Raw genomic sequence first — 14,725 nt, 5'->3', positions numbered from 1 at the left:
AAAGTTTAACAAAGCTACAAAAAATAAGTAGCATAAGGCAGAACATTCCAGTTTCAAACAGATAAAGTTAAAATAACCAAACAACCAAAAAATCCACAGAAAATCCACACTACAGAAATACTTGCTTATACTTATTTCCAAAGGAAATAAAAAAAAACCATAAAAACTTCCTGCAACAGTGAAAGATAACCAATGCAGGGGGGTTTTAGAAGCAAAACTCTGGGGTTTTTTTTAAATAATCATAGAATAGTTTGGATTGGAAGGCACCTTTAAAGGTCATCTAGTCCAACCCCCCTGCAATGAGCATGGACATCTTCAATTAGATCAGGTTGCTCAGAGCCCCGTCCAGCCTGACTTTGAATGTTTCCAGGGATGGGTCATCTACCACCTCTCTGGGCAACCTGTGCCAGTGTTCCACCACCCTCATCGTGAAGAATTTCTTCCTTATATCTAGTCTAAGTCTACCCTCTTTTAGTTTAAAACCATTCCCCCTTGACCTGTCGCAACAGGCCCTGCTAGAAAGTCTGTCCCCATCTTTCTTATAAGCCCCCTTTAAGTACTGAAAGGCTGCAATAAGGTCTCCCCGAAGCCTTCTCTTCTCCAGGCTGAATAACCCCAACTCTCTCAGTCTTTCCTCATAGGAGAGGTGTTCCATCCCCCTGATCATTAATCATAATGACATCACTCATGCTCTCTCTGACCTCATATATTTAGACTACTTAACTAGAAAACAAATTTTAACATTTAGAAGTCATACAGTACTGACATCAAATACATGCCTAGAGCAATGCCAAGTCAGACATCATAGTTACATGTATTTACCTGTGGCCATTACCTGTCACTTGTTATGCAACCGATGGCAAACAGAAAGAAAGGAAAACTGACTTACCTGTGAGATGTACGTATCATTTAAGCAGGAAAAGGAAGAGGTTCTATTAAACCACCTAAGAGAGCACTTATGATTTCTTACCATCAGAGTTCAAGGGCAAATCATACCTATGATGTACACCAACAAACCACCTTTGCATATCAAGTCATAAACTTCTACCTGCACTTATTGCAGAGCAGATCTTTGGAGTCAACGTGGATTGCTAGATCACAGAATCTCCTATTTCTTCTTTACCATCACAGTTACGCGGTGTAAAATCCTTTCAAGTGTAACCTCTTAGTAATGGAGTCTGCAGCCCTTACCTTTCCTCAAGTGGATCCTCATGATTCTACTGATCTGAGACTGGATTATGCCACTAGTGGGTCTTCTCCCTTAATGTCTAAATGATAGTACCTATTGGCATATACTTACTAAATCTACATTTTCCAGGGAAACCATATGAGCTTTCAAGTCTCTTTGAAAGCCTTCTCAATTCAAGCCATAACTAGAACACAAAAAGCATGCCAGCAGTACAAGCCTCAATGGGATACTGTGCATGTAGAATGCATACTAGTGTTTGCCCTTCTGCGCTGAAGTTTCTAAGTCAGTTAATCAAATTCATCGGTAATGCATTATAAAAGATTTCTGTATCCTACAAAAAAAGTATCACTTACAAAAAAGCTTGCAATCTGGAGCTACCTGTTTGCTAAATGCTAATTCTCCACCAGGCTTCCTGTCTTTAAAGAACGCACTCCAGAATCCCTCACGTTGCCAATTCTCTGTTAAGACTGTGAACAGCAAGCTGTACAACTCAACACAGACTGTTTGAGAAGAATCAGAAACGTTCCCTCTCCTAGAAAAAGCATTCTCTTGTTCCCTAATGTGCCCTGTATTTGAAAGGGCAAGTCATTGTCCCCAAAGGACTCAATATGAACAAGTACAAACGAACAAAAGTTCGCAACAGTCAAGTGACTGCTAATTCAGCAAACAAATTAGAACGCGCCAGTTGCCTGCGCACTCCTATTTTATAGGCTCACTATACCAGGTAGTTTTGAGGATATTAGAAGATCTTGCAGTAACAAAAAATAATATCCTGGCAATGAAGTTCTACAAATGGCAGCAAGTAGCAAAAGCCTGGCAGAAATTTTGGCAAATATTTTCTCAGTGCCACCAGATCCTATGCACTTCCGTGTATACGCTTCTTTAAAAAAAAAAAAAACAAATCTTGTAGCTTGAACATGGAAGCCAGGTACTGAATAAATAATAGCTGGGGGGAGTAAAAAAATCTTCAGTTCTCTCTTGATTGATATTTCTCCTACCTCCATTTGAAGGTTTTCTTTTACCGTCTTAACTTCTCATGGAATTTGACTCCCACTCTATTTTCAAAGTAAATCACAACTTCCAACAAGACCTAACATAAAAGTTTGTAACATTACTTTTTCTTATTATCAACCTAATTGCTTCCTCCTTTCAAGTTATATTGAAAATGTAGCTCAGGGTGATATCCCTGGCTTTTATCCTGGCAAGCTTTCTTGTAAGAGAATTACAAGCTCTCTCACAAAGAGAGATGATACAGTAGGACATGTGCTATATCATGGACACTAAGTAACTTATCTGCTGATGGACTCTGATCGGTTAGTTAGATATTTCTCATGCTTTATATCACAGTAACAAGGAAAAGCAGCACCTACTTCAGTGGTAATAAATGTAATTATTTGCTAAGGCCTGTTTTCTAGCAATTGTCAGAGGTCTATTCCTTGTAATTTATGCTAACAATATTTCTGTCCACTTGTACTCGCTTCTTGCTTTTCCTGTATTTATTCTATATGTAATACCTTTCTCCTTGCCATGATTATCTTTTTTCCTGACTTTTTCTTAATATTTACTCTGGTAACTGAGTTCTAAAGTGGAAGTTCAGTCATGTGAGTGGATCAAAGAAAGTCGTAGTTTTCCCTCTATGCATGTAGCCCTGTACAGCAAGTAGCTGTTAAATCTAGCTAGATTAGGTGGCATGACAGAAGTGAGTGGGGGTTTTTTTTTTAGGAACCATTTGTCACATTACCTCTAGAATCAGCATTACATCTGTAGGAAACCTATGCCTGAAGGCTGATCTGTGGCTTTCTAAACCCACCCAGTCTATTTTCTCTGCTCTGCATCCCCTGCAGGGAATGTACACCTCCCACATTGTCAAAAGCTGATGCGGTTGACAGGAAAGCCTATGGGATAGCAAATACAGCTTCAAAGTTTTCTATTAAGAAAGCCTTCAGTTGCTCTCTGCTCATTCTTCTTGAAAGATATCCCCTTAGGCCACTGTAGTTCTATTGCTAAAGATTTAACCGATGATTCCACAAGAGAAATGGAAATTGTATCTGTTATATAATGATCTACTGTATAAAAAAATGACACTGTAACAGTTAAAATGACATCCCCTACTCAGGCTTTCCTCTAACTTTCCTTTGAGAACAACAGACAACTGATGCATCAGACTCATCCTCTTTCATCTGCTGTGTTTAGTTCCTTCTTCCACTACATGAATTGCTTCTCTGAACATACATAATACCACGGAGAAAGTAGCATTCTGAATTTGCCTCTGTTTAAAAAGAAGTAGACTAAGGACTATGATGAATTCACCCAAACACAATTCTTTGCTTCAATCCCTAAGAAAGGGGAGATTGGGACTATCCTGCCTAAGTCATTCACAGGGCAGCACCATACTTTTGGGTGTGCTCTCTTCCAAGTAACAGGCAGGTACTTTGCCGGGCACAGAAAGTTTGATACTTCTGTATTCCACATCTGCCTATGTATGTTATGCATTAATGGGTGTAGTCACATCACAGAGAGTCTCTGGCGTACAGCCTTTCCATTCATTATATGCAACAACCCAGCAAAGAGGTTGCGCGCCCATTACTTAGATTTTGTTGAAAAACACACACCCCACCTTACACAAAAACGTAACCCGGTCTACTTGAAAACACTTACTTTTGTTTTCTCTTGCTCAGAAGCCTCCAGGTTTAATAAGTCATTTCAGTTGTAGAAAATACAGGAGACGCCCACTTCAGTATGAGATGAGGGGACAACAGTGTGTTCATTCCTTCAACTTTCAAACAACATTTGACTTTTGTGCTGTAGCTGGCCCCTGACAGGAACGGAACAGGTAGGAAGACATTGTTAGCACTGCCAGAATATTTCAATTGACATAACTTTTTAAAAAAACTTCCGAAAGGAAGCAAAACCCCAGAATAGTTGCTACTAAAAACACTCTGGAGAAAGGAAACAAACAGTACTAGCTCTTTTTATGTTTTATCTTGTGTCAGGAGGTTTGGCATCAAGTAGTCAGAATTGAGAAGAACTTTCTCTTCTAAAACTTCAAGATGCAGTTTTGAAGTGTTTCTAATGTGTAAATCTTATGCAGACTTTTAACCACGCTTATGTTCCCCATACGTATTTGGGCATCTTTCTGCACACAGTTAAGCATTTCCTCTCTCATCCCTTCCCAAAGAATACTGCCATTTATTTGTTTCTTTTCCCAAATACATTCAGGAATTACTTTGATATGAAAGCTGCTATGTAACTTGGCGAAGTCAGAAGGAATAGACCATGAAACTTATTTTCACCTGATTCAAGTTCTTAGAAAAATTAGTATGTTGTCTCCTTTAGAAGAACACACACAATATTAAAGATTTACAGTTACTTCTCATTAAATTAGTCTTGCATTCTAAATTAACTATTAACTATGTTAGTTAACACAGAAACTCTACATATCAGGAATACATTAACACTAGAGTTTGCTCAACCTCAATGATGCTACAAGCCCATCTCTTCGGCAAGCGCGTCTTTTGGAAGTTTCCTTCTGACCAAGCATAGAATGATAAATAGTGTAAAAAGGGAAAATCCTGCATTTTATTGAAATGCCTCTGTATCTCATCTCTTGTGATGTTTGCCACACAATGAAGCTACACACAGCCCCAAAAGTTCTGTGTGTTAAGGCTTGTTGCACTTAGCAGCTTTGTTAATAACTGCACAGCCTAACTTTTTTAACCACCTAAACCACAAATTAACATTAAAAAGAAACCTATAGCAGGAAAGAGGTTCTGGTTTTGCACAGTGCTAATCCTGTGAGATATCTGCCCTTCAAATCTGGTTAATGATAAATAAATACATGACTACTAGCAAGCAATGAGCACAATACTGCCCCAAAACAGGTATTATGCAGTGGAGCCAAGGTACTTTTTAAACATATATAGTTTTGATTAGTACATATCGTGACAAGTCAATCTACAGGACAACAGCAAAATACTTAGCATCTACACAATTTTAAAACTGAATTTGCCTATGTTACTTTCTATAGTGTCAAGAAAAACGGGGCTTTCTGTGAGAAGAGAAAAAGCTAATACCCTTCTTATGCTCTTAATTACATGTACATCTGAAAAAAACCCACAAAAGCAACCAAACCAACCAAACAACACCACTCACACAAGGTAGGAATTAAGCTTTTCGACTGCCATAGCATAAAGACCAGCAAGCAGAAACAGTCTATTATCTTCAAGAGTCATTTCTTGTTTTAAATCAGCTAAAAACGTTTGCTCTGAAATGGAAGGTTTCAGCTTTTCAGCCGTGAACACTGAAAGAAGTCACATGCTTCAGAACAAAATTTAAGCCAGTCAGAAATGAATACTACAGGGGCTTGAAAGTCTGAAAGCGAATCAAGAGCACTCGGAATATTTTCATGTCACGGGAGAGAATCTCCTTTTACAGGAAAGGCAAAAATTACAGTTCAAAGGTGTTTCTGCTAAGCCGCGGCGCTGGGCTATGCACTTCAGCAACGTCTCCCTCCAGATTGATTCAGCACACCAGGGCGTGAGTCAGGAGAAGCCGGAGCCGAGCAGCCACACGCAGCCCCAGCAGCCGCGTCCCACCAGCCGCAGGGCCCCGCCGGCCGCTCCGCGGTTGGCGGCCACAGGTGACTTCGGGCAGGCACCGCGGCCCGCGGGGGATGCGGGGCTCCCAGAGCGCTCGGGGCGGCAAAGGGAGGCCCCCACAAAAGCCTCCAGCAACCCCCAGACCGCCCCGGGAGGCGAAGAGGCAAGCGACGGGGGACGCGCGGTGTGCCGCGCCCCGAGGGAGAGGGCCTGGGCCGAGGGAAGGCCCGGGCCGGCAGCAGCCCCCGCCGGGGCAGGCTGGCCGGGGACGGGAGGAAGGGATCCCCGGCGCGGGGAGGGGCTGGGGGCGCGGGGACGGAGGCGCAGCCCGCCGGGGCAGCCCCGCTGCCCACCCCGGGCCCCACGGACACTCACCGCGACGCGGCCGCCGTCGCCGCCGCGGGCCCGAGTGCGGCACCGAGCGCTCCCCGCCCCGCCCCGCGCGGGCCCACCTCGCCCGCTCACGTGACGGGCCGGCGCCCGCTCCACCCCGCCGGGCGATTCCGCGGCGCCTGCCGGGAGGCGTAGTCCGCGGGGCCGCGGGGGCTGCCGGGAGGTGTAGTCCTAGAGGGCGGTGCTCGCGGCCGAGGGCGGCTGAGGCGGGAAGCGGCGGCTGAGGCGGGGGCAGCGCCGTCCCTCGCCGAGCAGGGCGTGCCGGGGTGAAACAGGCGGGAAGGGACGGGAAACACGGGACGGGCGCCCAGTGCAAAGCAGAGCAAGGTGATGGAAGGTTGATGGTCAGAGACTTCCCGGCGGCCCGAGCCTTCTGGGTGCTCCCTGAGCACAAATAGGAACTGGTAAGGAGTAAAAGAACTGGTGATGCAGATGCCAGGAGAATTATTCATGTAAGACTAAAAAAAAATATCCTTTATAAAATGGCCTGTTGCCGCTGTACAAAGAGCAGCTGCGTACATCTGGAGGGCAAGGTGGTGATTCGGGGACCCTTTGCTGTCTGATGCTATGTGCTCTCAGGAAAAGGGGATCCGTGATATTATAAAACATTTTTTATGTTATAAAACGTGTTTTTAAGTTACAAAACAGTTGTGTCCAGCGTCTCCAGTGGTGTGGCCGGCCCTAACTTGTTCCCCTGTCGGTGGAGGGACAATACCTCCCCCTGCTCTCAGGACTGGATACCACAGAAGACCTGATCAAAGAAAAAAAAATAAAGAAAATAATATAAAACAAAAGTAACCTTGGGCTCCTTCATGATTCCAAGCGATTAGGAGCTTCCTACTCGGTTTAACCCAGATCTCGCGGCTCCAGCAGTGCCGCCTCACACCAGCGCGGTGCCGGCGCTACCTCCTTTGGGAGGAAGATCGTCACCTGCCCGTTGCAAGCGTCACACCAACAACCATTGCCTCTGCTTTCCCGTATCGTCCTGAAAAAGTCTTTCTCCAGTTTAGTTTTGCCAGTCGTTTGTTGTCTATGAACAAACAGTTACACCATCTGAAGAGCCGACTCTGAGCTAAAGGCGCTTTGAGGCGAACCATGCATTTGTACCAGACAAGATGTACTTCCAGAAGGAGCCACAAGACAATCATTTTAAAATTAATTTTATTCATTACTTTTAGGTGTCTCCTTTACTAAACAATTTACATCTGGAATTCCAAAAACTTCAGAAAATAAAAATAAAAAAAACACAAGGGAATTGGGCTGGTGCCTCTTACGATGGAAAAAATGTTTTGGAGTAAAAAATATTTTTCTACAATAAGCATGGAACTGTATGTTTTACATTAATAAGCAGCAGAAACAAGCAGTGAGCAAAAGGAGATGAAATATTAGTTCACCTCCCTCACACAGCCAATCTTGTCTGTTGTCTTCTGGTATGATTCGCCTTTGCTTCTGACATCATCCTTTCAGTAAAGACTGGCTAGAAAATTCACTGATGCAATTTTGAAGACTTTCTTCGATTGATTCCAGTGTGGTATTTCCAACTGTAAATCATAAATCAATGTATTCATTTATATATATACATTTATATGTATAGGTATACATTTATTGGTCTACATATATGTGTGTGTATACACACAGAGGATCCTTCTTATTTGATCATTCATTCAAGGTTTCACTCAGATCACATTTTAAAGTTTTTCTCTGACATCATGAAAACTAGAAAGTTGGTTTTTTTTTGCCTTACTCATTTCTGACACTTCAGGGCTTAGATCACTAAAAGTGCTCTCCACAAATGCTCTCCTAAATTTCTTTCCATCAATTTTGTCCTAGATCTTTTCCAACCTGGCTTATGCCCCTTGCATTTCTTAAAAAGACAAAGTCTGAAACAGTCTCTTGCTGTTTAATGATCACAACTATTATTCCACCCTAATCTGCCAAATGAAATACTCTCCATTCTTGTTTGGTGACTGTCCTCTCCCTTTTTTTCCTCCTACATTCCTAACCCACCTACTGGCACATTTTTGAGGGGCTTTTTTTACATGCCTTCCAGCTTCCAGTAGATATTAACCAGGCCTTTCCCCTTGGGTCGCTCTCTAGACACTCTATGTTTTATCCCCAGATAATGTGTGCTACAACCACAGTTCAAACCACAATTTCCACTCAGATTTTTCACAGCTATGCCTCTTCACTGCAGATTGGCATGCTTTCCTAACTAAACTCTTGGCTTGTGTCTCTATTACCTTCCTACGAGTGTTCAGTGGGACTGCTCATTACCTTCTGCTGCACGCAGTCACGGACGCCCTGTGAGTCCCACACCTGCATGGTCAGACGCCCGAAGATGATGTGAACTGGAAGAAACGTGCTTTGAGTCGCCCGACTGACGATTCACCTGATGGCTATTTGGATCTGCAAGAGCATACGTTTTTAAAGTTTTGTGTGTGAGAGGGGTTCTGGGATGTTTAGGCTGCCTCTGTGTTTCTGGTCCTCGTTCTTTTGTATTGCAGCATATGGTGCCTGGGTTGTAATCAGCCCAGACGGCACGCAAATACTCTAGCCTCCAATCCCTGGACCATCTGGATAAAAACTGGTTAATTGACAACCCTAATGTCATTTTAAGCTCAGTACAGTTAAAATAGTGTCGAGTCTTCTCCCTCAAGTACTCTCTACTTTATCTATTACACTATTATCTGCCTGTATGTAATCATCTTTGACTCAGACCTTTCCCTAGCCCTTTATGTTCAGACTACGTCTAAATCTGTCCATATCGCTAAAACTCCCATCTTCTCAAATCTCAATTACTGCAACATCCTTTCCTTTGGCCTTGGAAAATATAACCTTGTCTTGCTCATACTTATCGAGAACGCTGCCACAAAGACCATTTTTCTTAGTCTGTCATTTTCACCATGTTATTCCTCTCTTTTCATCCCTGCGCTGGCTCAGCCTACTCAATCATGTCAAGCCTTACCTACGTGTCTTTACTTTGGAAGGCCTCGGTAGCCTGTCTCCACCTTACTTGCCATTTCCATTCACTACTGAGATCTAACTGCAGCTCCAGTCAGCTCATAATGCCAGTTTTCACAGCCCACTTGTAATACGTTTAAACAGGTTCTTTTGTGCGTTCTTTTGGCTGCCTTTTATTTCCAAGGATCCAATAAAAAGCCCAAAAGTTACTGATAATTTTTCTTCAAAACTCTCCTTAAAACTTTTCTTTCCTGTAATGTCTACAATACAGTGTCACATTTCTTTGCGCTGCCTCTCCTGCCTGTATTCCTCAGTTCTCTCATTTCATACTTTGTAAAGCTCTCAGGGCAGGACCATCCTTTGTGTTGATTCTGATCCATAACAAGGTCTTGTAGCACTATGGTAATGCAAATAACAAATACGCATGTGGAACTGAGATGCCAGGGAGAACCTAGGTGTTATGAGATTGATGACAACAAAGTGCAATTTGGGAGCATAACCGTACCTGATAATAGTATTTACTTGTTTTCCTACTATTCTGGAGAGTAGGGGGGCAAAACTAAGTGGAGGTGGGAGTCTGCATCTTTAAATCAAGCCCATAGGTCAAGTTAAAGATGATTTATATCCATCTACCTCGCAACAATTTCCACTTGGTTATAGTTGCTATTGTGATGGATAAAATGGAAAAGACAATGTAGTGTTAAACATGTCATACATACATAGGTATGTCTGTATGTTCACATGTGTACATTTTTTTTTCCTTTTATGAGTTAGATATTAGAAAAGATATGGTATATCAGTCATTCTTTTGCTTTTCTAACACTGTGCCACTTACACCCTTTGTTTCCTGTTATTGTCCTTTGTTTGCTAACTTGATGTTTATTTTTGTCTCTGCTAAATAAAGACTGCCAGATTTAATTCTTTTAAGCTCTACTTTAAGACCTCTTTAACCTATTTCTGTCTAGCTTTTCCCTCAATTAGCCTAATCATTTCTTTATCAGGTAACGTCACCAAATAAAACACCTATAGCACTCTAAAAAAAAATCTGCCCCTTGCTGCTTGACTCACAATAGCAATAAGGTGAGTTATGTAAGAGGCCAGTTGTATTTCTGGATCCTGCAACTCCCAAGGGCTGGAAATAGCCATTGTATTTTGGGAACCATTTTCAGGAACACTGACTGAATGTACATACTTGCTATTGTGAAATCAGGCAGGTGCTACCTTTCAGACACCTAGGTTTTGCATGCATAGTACTGCTGTCACCAAAACCTGGCACATGGCAACTGAAGCATACATATACATACATATATATATATATATACACCCACGTATATATATACGTATATATATACGTATATATATACCTGCTGTGACTAGTAGATGAATACCTCCTATTAGATGCTGATTCTTTGTCTTCAAAGACAGAGAAAATTAATATCAGGTACTTGCTGATTCTATATTTAGGTAGAATAAAACCCCCATTATTTTCTCCATGCAAATATTAGAAGCAGTTAGTATGTTTTATTTGAGAAATAGCTGCATTTCACAGGAAGGCAAACTCATTCTCACATGTATCATACCTAATTTGCATAGTAAATAAAAGGTTTTAAGAGAACTGGAATGAATTTGGATGAAAAGAACCAAACAAATGGAAGTTAGTAATATCCACTGAATTAATTTTAGTACCGTCAGAACAGTGCCCCAAATTAAGAGAAATAATAGAAGAAAATCCTCTCAAATTAAATAGCACACAAAGGAATAAGCTTCCAGCACACTTAAATGTAAATTGCAATAGAAAGTTACCTGTTAAATGTGTAAATATAGCTCATAAAACAGAAGGACCTTTTAGATTAATACCTGTTAAGTGCTTTGCTTTTGCTCTGTGCTCTGAAGTTCTCTGAAGGGCTGAGGTTTCATTCAAGTCCCGACGGAACTCTAGTGACACAAGGCAGCTGACGCTGGAGCAGTGAAGTGGTTAAAGTTAAAATACCTTCTAGAAGCATAGCACATTGGCATCAAACAGTTTTATCAGCATAAAAAAATTGCGTAAGATGGACCCCCACAACACCCTCCTTCTATTGTCAAGGTCCACATATGTACAACTTAAACTACAGTAGTATCTGAATCACTTAAAATTCAGCATGTAAGAGTTATTTTAACCATTATTTTAAATATGCCAATGAGCACAACAGAGATGGGCTGACAGAACAGAGTTCATACACACTCTATTCAGAAATACTCTTTGTTTTATAGTACAGGAGTCACGGCAGCCGATAGGGCAGGAAGGGAAACATTTTCACCAGTATTTACTACTCATAGTGGAATATTTGTGCATTTTGAAAACACAGCACAGCCCCTCTCAGCTGTCATCCCTCAACAAAGAGGAGTTTTAGCTTTAAAATTCAGACAAGCTCCAGGCAGCAGACTGTGGTTGCTGAACGCCGACCGAAGAATCCTGAGGTCACAGGACCAGCCAGAGAGCCTGCAGAAAGATCAGCACTGGGAAGGCCCTTCCTCTTTCCTCTTTAAAAACATGCATCTATTTAGATCAGAACATAGCTTTGCTTGATTTCCATGCTAGTATTTGCTGTCCTATTGTCAACAGAAGTGACTGCTTATGCACGATAGGAAATCAATGAATTGGCAAGGTGTTCCAGGCACCACTACCCACCAGAGCTTTACTGATTTCTCTCTCTAAAGCCCAGTTGATCCATTAATTCGGAAGAAACTCTGCACTCTTAGGTGTGGTGACGAACTCCAGGTTGGATTCAAGCCTGTGTCAGCAGAGGTTGCCAGTGCATAGCTAGAGGCATTGAGAATATGGTTTCTTTTGGGTTCTCCAAAGCTCATGCTTTGTTGATTTTGGTTTAATTCACATTTCCCCTGACTATGTTTTGTAGGGAAAATTGATCTAATCTTGTTACTGTAAGGTGTTATTTTTTATAATAAAAACGAAAACCGATCACCACCATAGTCAGTTTGCCTAAATATGTCATGGTGGGGAAAAGAGAAACTGGATTTCAAATGCAATTTTCTTTCCCGTTGTTAGAGAAAATTGCCATTTATTGGCAGGATTAAAAACAACTGGTATTCATGGTGTTTGCAGGAATCTCCGTTGCAGCAATCAATGAAGGTTTTTCTCTTAACTCCTGTGGGACCAAGGATCATTCCCATGGGACTGAAAGAGCCATGCCACTGTGGATCAGCTAGCCTGGCTCATCTTTGCACTCTGGTGAGTGGGAGAAAATCATTTTATTATGAAGCAGAATTTCTTTAGTTGATCCAATGAGTGAAACAAAACCCTTCTCAACTCTGCAAAGTCACTGAGACAAGTAGGGTCTTCAGAAGCCCTGAATATCACATCAGATGCTGATACAGGTTTCTTCAGACAATTAGCAAAGCTTCAAGCAGCCACCTGAAAGAAATAATGGCTTTTATGGAACTAATGCAGTCATTTCTTCCATGAAGCTTCTTGTGAATAATTCTTGCTGGAAAAATTGTACATGATTTCTTTTCATTTATATTTTAATGCAATTTATTATACAACAGCGACCTCCATTCAGGGTTCAGAAGATCAGAGTACTTACAGTAATCTTCACAGCACTTTGTATCTCCAGCTACAGCTTACATTCACAGCATGAAAAGAATAAGAAGTTAATGTACCAAATCAGAAAGTCTCTGTGTGGCAGTGTTAATCTCAGTGTTGAGTTATTATTTATTAGTAGTATTATGGTAGCGTCTAGAGACCAGGGCCTCATTGTCTTGGGCACTGCATAAAATACACAAAGAATATATTTGCTCTCTGGAATAGCTCACAGTTTAAGTTTAAGGATGATACGAGGATGTGGACAAGAGGTGCTCCAGCTATCATTACTGCCACAGCCAGAGGCAAAACTCTTTTTGTGCTTACTGTGGATGCTGACACCAGGAATAAAATTACCTACTGACAGACAATTAAAATGAAAACATTATTCTGGGATCAGACCTCAAGGTGCAAGAAGATGAAAAGAGCCTCCCTGTCTGATTTCATGCCAGGCCAAGCACGGTTGCAGATGGTGTCTTGCGACACTCTTGGGTACGTTAGCCATCCATAAGAAGCTCAAGAGGTGTCAGGCATTTGAGCTTCTAAACCAGTCAATCACGGAGATGTCTGCAAGATGAAACAAGTGGGTAAAATGGTGAAGCAGTTACATATCCCCGTGAGTTAGAGAGTGCTCGAAAAGCGTGCGCCTGTGATGGTAGATCTACACATGGCTTAGCATGTTAGCTTTTGGCATAGCAGCTGGAAACATGGGCACGTTTTCTGGCTTACACACTGGTAACCATTCCAGGATGCAATCACCTTTTTTGCTACCTCTAGTAAATAACGTTTGGCTCCTCTCTGTTGAATGCTGTATTCATATCACAACTCACTTCTAGCCAGTTTCCTCTGAGAATGAGTCTGATGCAATCATTTCTGTGTGTGCCTGGGCACCCCCACACTAGATGATTTTGAACTGTTCATTAATTGTACCAAATTCAAAATACACTAGGGGTCTCAAGATAATTAAGTTTCACAAGGTAGACAGCCAGGGAGAAGCGGGTCACTATCCAAATACTCACCGGTTCACCTCTGACAGCCTTGGATTCCCAGCAGTGCTTTACAGCCAGACATGGCAGTCCACAGGTTATCGTCGTGTGTGTGGAGGGCTATGTGAAGAAAATAAAGGAAATGTATAGATGTGTGAGGAGATATAAAAAAAAAACAACAAAAAACCCAAAACCCCAAACAAAAACCAAAAAAGCGTACTTTAGTTAAAAAGTCAGAACAGCTATAAATGCCAGATCTGTAAGAAATCACTTCCACTGTTTGGGGAAAAACTGGTCAAGTAACACGTTAAAGCTGCATTGCGAATCCAAGAGCAGATACCCTCTTGGAGTACTCATGTAGCTGAACAGCATGAACTCAATCTCTGAGAGGTTGCAGGTAATCACAAATGCACAATTGCCCACAAATTGTGAGACACCAACAAAACACTAATTTTCCAGGTAGATTCAGAGCATGGCCTGAAATTCATTGGTGTAAAAACGCATTTCCCTTTTCAGCAAGGGGTTGGGGTCTCAGTCACTCAAGCAGCAAAACTCAGCCTATTGCAGCCAAGCATTTACAAGTATTTAGTTTAAATTTTATTTTGGATACTCAGTCACCCGCCGCAGGCAGCGGGAACTGCTGCTTTTGGCCTGGAAAGGCCAGCTGTAGGCTAATCTGCTTTGCGTGGCCTGTGCTGTGTGGGGAGCGGGTGCTGCAGGAGGCTGCTGCGGTACCAGGAGGCTCTTTGATCTGGTTGACGCAGTAAAGCAAAGACATGGGACTAATAATAATACTTGGCACTTTTACAGTCCTAGCTGCTCAAAGCGCTTTATCAGCGTTAAACAATTACCCCTCAAAGTATCTCTGTGGAAGAGGGACTATCTCAATTTTATGGGTAGGTAAACTGAGGTGCAGAGCTTGGCTGGGATGCCAGCAGCCTCTGATTTACAGTGACGAGCACGCCACTGGGCCGGAACGCCTCCCCAAGGGAAGGGAAGGGCTCTGCAGGAGGGC

At 42.2% G+C, this 14,725-nt stretch overlaps 1 protein-coding gene and 1 long non-coding RNA gene across 14 annotated transcripts in view; both read right to left on the bottom strand.

Moving 5' to 3' along the window:
- MTM1 (myotubularin 1) overlaps positions 1-6,261 on the bottom strand; it is a 46,729-nt gene extending 40,468 nt beyond the window's left edge. For 10 of the 12 annotated variants that reach the window (XM_075162291.1, XM_075162295.1, XM_075162296.1 and 7 more), the window contains exons 1-2: positions 6,163-6,261; positions 3,848-4,004 (exon numbers count right to left, since the gene is read on the bottom strand). The gene's annotated coding sequence lies outside the window, so the exon portion shown is untranslated. Of the gene's footprint in view, positions 1-3,847; positions 4,005-5,639; positions 6,012-6,162 lie in introns of those variants that run through there. The other 2 variants (XM_075162290.1, XM_075162286.1) reach the window with 2 other exon arrangements.
- Positions 6,262-7,378: 1,117 nt separating this feature from the next.
- Positions 7,379-14,238, bottom strand: LOC142087733 (uncharacterized). 2 transcript variants are annotated; one of them, XR_012675575.1, is made up of 6 exons: positions 13,744-14,238; positions 13,127-13,291; positions 11,813-12,556; positions 10,999-11,099; positions 8,455-8,586; positions 7,379-7,721 (listed from the first exon to the last, which is right to left on the bottom strand). It is a non-coding gene; the product is annotated as an uncharacterized LOC142087733 (long non-coding RNA). The 2 variants fall into 2 exon arrangements; XR_012675576.1 differs by lacking the exon at positions 8,455-8,586.
- Between the last annotated feature and the right edge of the window lie 487 nt (positions 14,239-14,725).

Source organism: Calonectris borealis, chromosome 13 (genome assembly GCF_964195595.1).
Source record: "Calonectris borealis chromosome 13, bCalBor7.hap1.2, whole genome shotgun sequence".
In the NCBI taxonomy this organism is placed as follows: Eukaryota; Metazoa; Chordata; class Aves; order Procellariiformes; family Procellariidae; genus Calonectris; species Calonectris borealis.
This window is presented reverse-complemented; position numbering and strand designations above follow the sequence as displayed.